Source organism: Teleopsis dalmanni, chromosome 2 (genome assembly GCF_002237135.1).
Source record: "Teleopsis dalmanni isolate 2A chromosome 2, ASM223713v2, whole genome shotgun sequence".
NCBI lineage: Eukaryota > Metazoa > Arthropoda > Insecta > Diptera > Diopsidae > Teleopsis > Teleopsis dalmanni.
In genome coordinates this window covers 222,146,349-222,152,755 of record NC_051847.1, presented here as the reverse complement: position 1 = coordinate 222,152,755, position 6,407 = coordinate 222,146,349, and positions in this window count along the sequence as shown.

Here is a 6,407-nt window from a genome sequence, read left to right as displayed (position 1 = left end):
ATACATATATGAAGGAATTCAACAGTATTTAAAGTTACAGAAAACTTTACCACACCTTTTACCTATTTATAAATCGTCCACCGAAGTCTCAGACCTTGAAAAACTTGTAGTACTTGAAGAACTTCTAGAAGTACCCTGCCTGATATTCTTTATAAGCTCGAGCTTCCATACAATGCAAAAATGCGTTTCTTGTATAAAAAATTTTCACTTCCATTGCATTTGCATCCAAACGTTGTATTTCTACTTCAGCCTTCTCTGCGCTGAGTATGATGAATAACATCCTAATTTGTAATAATTAAAAAACATTTTTCCACTGCTATGATTCACTGCATAAAGATACTTTATATTATCACACAATTTTAAAATGAATTTTTATAACAAACAACACTTGCACTTCATGAAACTGTTCAACTACTAATAACTCTACGCAGCAAAGTTCACTCGTATTTATACAAGAACGAACGCAGCGTGGAAATTTCCCGAATTTTCTGCTCGAAGTGGAAACTTTTCAAAGCGATGAATGACTAGAAATACTAAACATCTCTGAACACAAAATATTTTTCTCGTTCTCGCATATAAAGATTTTTCTAGATTTCGTGCATTCAGAATTGTATACAGTGTATACAGTATATGTGTATACTATACACATAATGTTGTACAGTCGTGTGAGTGTGTGTTTTATGAGTTTTGTTAAGATTTTAATAATCTTTTTAAATCTAAGTATATTATTTAGAGATTAAATTATTTAATCTGTTTAATGAAGTACTATAAAAAATTTGTATTCTCAATCTGTATACATATTATTTATTAAAAACCCCAATACTTCAGCCATTGAATATGTTTCGCAGAATCCCATATACAAAATTTGTTTTGATTAGATGTACAATTGAGTTGATCAGGCAGTATAGTATTACTTTATCAATTTGACTTGTACACAATAGGACGTATAGAGATTACAAAGATAGGGGACAGAGTAACAAACGTCTTGACAAATTTAATAAATCTTTATTGATATTAAAGTAAAGTGTATAATAAATTGATGTTGGGTTAAAATAGGTTCAAACTATAATAATATACACGTAAATAATCAATTAATATTTATGCAATATTTTGAAATAAATTAAAAATAACAAAATCAATTATTATTGGAATACTCGAATACTGAGATTTGTTTTTCTTTGAGCTTTTGCTGTGTTTGAGAACAGAAGAGAACAAGATAGCTATATTGTTTATTGTCAAGCATATAAATTACAATTAAAGTAAATGTCTATTTTCTATGATTTAAATTAAATAAATATTTGCTTTTAATATCTAAATATTTGCTTTGCTTCATTATCTCTGTCCCTCATTGAATTGTTATTGCTATTGAGTTATTATTGAATGAAAATTAGGTATATTAGAATGCATAAAGCAAACATAAATATAAAATATATGTATATGTATGTAATGAGTAAAGTCTAATGTATAATGCTTAAACCTTTATAAACAACATATATTATATTATTTATATTAATTGAAGTATTGTTATATACACAGATTAATTTGTAATTTAATATGTAACAACATATTACGAAAGTTAACTTCAAATAATTTTCAATTGCTTTAATAATTTCTTTAATAAATCTATTATAAGAAAATAATAATTTAATAAATTTTTAATTTTTTGTGTTTATTTTTAATCACAATCTATAAAATTTTGTTTCTATACACAAACAGTTGCATATTATGTTACTTCAATCATGCCGGATTACAAAGCATGACAGTGTCTACAATATTAAATAAAAAATAATAATAGAGTTGCCAACTATTCATTAATTATAAATGCTATGCTTTCACTTCAGAATTCATGAATCATAATTAGCAATAATTGCAAAATCAAAATTAATTGTTCATGACTATTCTTTTCGCAAACGGAAACAAACTAAAAACTGAAAATGAAAATACATTTGCTTGTCAATGTGCTTTAGTTCTGTTAATTGTTATCTACTTGCCTACATGGTTATCACATTAAATGGACAACTTTTAATTTATAATGTTATTTGGATCCAATTATTTCCAAAACATTTATATGGCATCTGCGACTTATAGTTACATTATTAATGAGTTAGTTGAAATATTATATATTATTTAATATATTAAAAACTATATTTTGATTTTATTTTAGTTATTATTTCATTTAAGATTTCAAGAGTCTCCTCTCATCAAGACAAAAATCTTTGAAATTTAAATATTCTAATTAATAATGTATTTATATAATTGTATTCTACCAGTAAGCATACAGGATTGCAATTAAATCTATAAATATCGACTTAATAATCATCATAATAATATATATACATCATTTATCATACAAAATCCATACAAAACTGTGCTAATGACTTTCGAAAATTGCAATTTATATAACATAACATAACATAATTTATTTTTTATTTCAAATTTAAAGGAAATTTTGAAAAAGCATTAACAAATTATCTTTTATAAATTTTTATTTGATTAATTTAATTAAAATCGATAATAGATATAGAAATATCAGTTTACGTCTAAATTCAATTAAATGAATATCAATCTATCCGAAGAAGCTGATTAAAAATCTAAATTCGATATCTACTTCTCTGAAATTCGACATTCTCATAATTTAACAATATCCTAGTACAAAAATATTATATTTACTTTAAAATAAAATATTTGTAGAGGCGATTATAATAAACTAGTACATTAACGTAATGATTAATTTTAATTTCTCTACCTTAGAAAGTACTAATAACAAACTATCAACTTAATGGGTTTCTTAATTTTATTTTTATTAAATTCCTAGTATTAATCATAGTTTTAAATGCAATAAGTTATTAATGTTAAAAATGTATTTACTGTATCACTCAAATTTACATAATTTAATTTCAAAGAGTATAAATATTTTTGCTATTTTTAAATTTTTAATTTTATTTTAATATTGTATATCAGTTTTAATTTTTATTCATATAACTTTTATTTTGTTACCAAAGTAACTTAAAAATATTTACAGTGTACATATTATTTTGGTTTAAAGGTGTTTGAACTTTTGACGGTGTTTTTTTTTCAAGCGTTTATGTAAACTCATGAGTGAGAAATATTTTTTAAAAGATGAGTGAGTTAAATTTGAGTAGAATTTAGAGTAGTGTGTTCAGTCAATTCATAACCGTTTTGTGGTGCAAGTATATGTTTTTTTTATTCTGTGTAGGTACAAATTCTTCTAATTTTATTGTCAGTAATAATCCTTCTATTGTTTAATGTTCATGTCGTTTGCAAAATGTAACAATTGCTCAAATTCATTACAGTTTCCATTAGTCATGCATCTTAAGCTTAACCGGATCCCCATAGCAAAAGATGCGTTAAACCGTGGAGAGATTAAATGACAAATGGCGGAAGGAAATAATAAGGTATTAAATGAAAAGTACTGCTTTGCTTTGTAATGAAGTGAGTAAGCATTTAGTTTTCGACATAATAGCTTACACGTGCAACTCAAAAAGCTTTTTTGTTTGAAATTTCATAAAGTTTTTATATGTTTTAATTATTATACGTATATTATATTTCGTATTTAAATTATTTATTTTATTATTACCTTACAGATGTTTATTATTTTATTTACAGATTGTAGTTTTACTTTAATAAGCTTCATATGTTAAACTTTCACAATGCGAGTATTTTTCAATTGTCAAATGTGCTGATTGTTGACTTAAAATCTTATAACGAATAATAAGTATATATCAATATAATTAAATATTTTAAATTATTATAAAATAAAATAAAATAAAATGTTTTTTTCTTATATTTACCAAAACTGTTGAGTATTCTTAACAAATATTATATTTTATGTACAATTTATTAAACTTTTGAATAAAGTTTAAATTTCATATAGCAAAATTCATTTTATTAATAGTCTTATAAGTGATTATTTATTTAGAATTTTAAAAAATAATATAAAATTGAGATAAAACTTTTTTTATTTTAATAAAAAAATATATAAAAATGAATGTAAAGCACATTCTTTTCAATTTATATGCTTTCTAGCAATGAAATATGGATTTTAGTGGTTATTCTCCATATTTAAGTAGAAGTTTGTTTAAAAATAAATTATATTTAAATTATTATAACTCGTCATGTGGTCATGACAATTTAGAAGAATAAAGATCTTAATAATGATAATGAATTTTTTTTATTCTTTTTAAATTTACTAATTTAAATGGTCTGGTTATGGTTTTTTGAAAGTATTAATTTTATAATATTTAAAATCAATAAATACAATAAAGGTCGACACATTAGTTGTTGTTGTGGTTTAACCGTTTTCGTTATTTGATGAACAGTGTGAACGGCACATAATTCTAGGGACCACTACTGGGATCTTATGCTAAGCATATGATTTTTTTTAGCTGCCAATGGAATTTCATATTTCAGTTAAGTAATTGTTTTATATACCATAAAGTAGTTGACGTGTATTCTAAAAATTATTCACCAATACTGCGATAGGTGAAAAGTAAACCACAGAAAGTGTAAGACTTTAATCCACTAAAACCACTTCTTAGGAATGAGTCGAGAAAATCTCAGTCATCAGACTGAAAAAGACTGCTAAAATCGCATTCCAGAAATCAGGGGATGAAACTTTAGTTTCTTAGTATTTGAATTTCCAAATATATATAAATATTCACTATATTATTTATACACAACGTATCACTTCAACAGTTAATAATAGTGGTTCCACAAACGTTTTAGAATCACAGAGTGTATGAATATTTTAATATGCTTTATGCATCTCTGGTATAATGTATAATAAATTGTACTTAAGAGTACAATTCAATACAATGTACTTAATAGGTACATTAAAAAGGGAATGAAATAGGTTTACAATTACTTGGAATTTTTTGTGCTTATTTTCTAATAAGTGAGGTCTCTGTGGACAAACTATCTTACCTGTTTAATTTGATTCACGGACCATTTTTAGCCATTTCCCGCGTATCACCGGTTGGGTACCACTGCTCTATAACGTCGGAAGTTGATTATTTTCGTTGATTATAAAAAACGAAAAAGATTTCCTTGTAAAGGAGGACCTATATTCAATATTAGTCGAAATATAGTGACGTAAAGAAACATCTGCTTAAAAATAACTTCTAGTTAAAAATTCTCTCAAAGTCTAAATGTGATCCAAATATCGTAATTCAATTTTAGAGCATTAAATATTTATTAATATGATGTTTTGTATGGTTTTACGAGGTCGGGAGTTATGACTGTTCAAATTAATTTTCTTAGGTTATTATGAGGAAAACCCAACATATTTAATAATCTATGTACAATTATTTTACTCGTTTTTCGTATATCACTTCTTTATTATTTTATATATTATATATTTTGCAAATAAATTTTTCATCTATCATGTACTTTTTTTCTATAATCGGTACATAACGTGAAGTAGAAATTTTGTACAGCCTATAAATAATATTGAATAAATTTTTCACAGTGTACTAGAGTTTAAAACTCTACCACTTTCTATATATAAAGCGCAAGGACGAGAGTAAGTTTTTATGTTGAGCGCAAGAGGAGTGTGCGGAATGGCTCCAAAGGACCTACTTTATTGTCGTGTACGATTGCAGGAGGCGAAAACGTTGTCATTCAGAAAACGAACCTGTGCAATGGGCAGAAAAAGGAACTAACGCAGAATTATATGTGCACCAGTAGCATTCTGGCAGTACAGCTGTAAACATCGTTCAAACTAAAAATGCGGATCCAATAAGTGTGTGAATTGTTTGAAAAAAAAATAAATTGAATTATTTATATAAAAGGATAGATGTTTATAAATAACTCATAACAACAAATTTATAATGTTACAATTTTAAACATTAAGTTAAGAAATTATTTGCTAAAATTTAATTTTGAAGCACGGGTCAAGAGGTCAAGTCAAGTAGAAAATGAATACAGTTAACTCTTAACATTTGTCATAACAAGGAAGAGGATTAGGTTATCGTTACCAAACATCTAAGTTGACATTTACTTTTTGGTTCAATGAAGATTTTTTTGTTTTTGTGTAGGGTTTGAGTCGATTGCGGATGGAGTCGGTTGGACTGTCGTGTTGGCTAAATGGATAAACAGCATGCATAGTAAGCACATTGACACTTAATGTTTTATGTGCTCCTCTTGTGTGTAATCTGTTTGATTGTCTCCATTTGTGTCGCCAGCTGGTCTGGCAGTTCTGAAATATCATTATCATAAGGGAAGAAGGAAGAATGGAATAAATTACACAAAATAGGGCAGGCATTTTGGTGTTGTAAGGCTCGTGCGATATGCAGACAAATTTGTTTCCTTAAATGTCGCCAATGAAATGTTACTCAATTAAATGTTCATGTTGTTTGTGGTACAAATTATTTAGTTGGCAAATTATT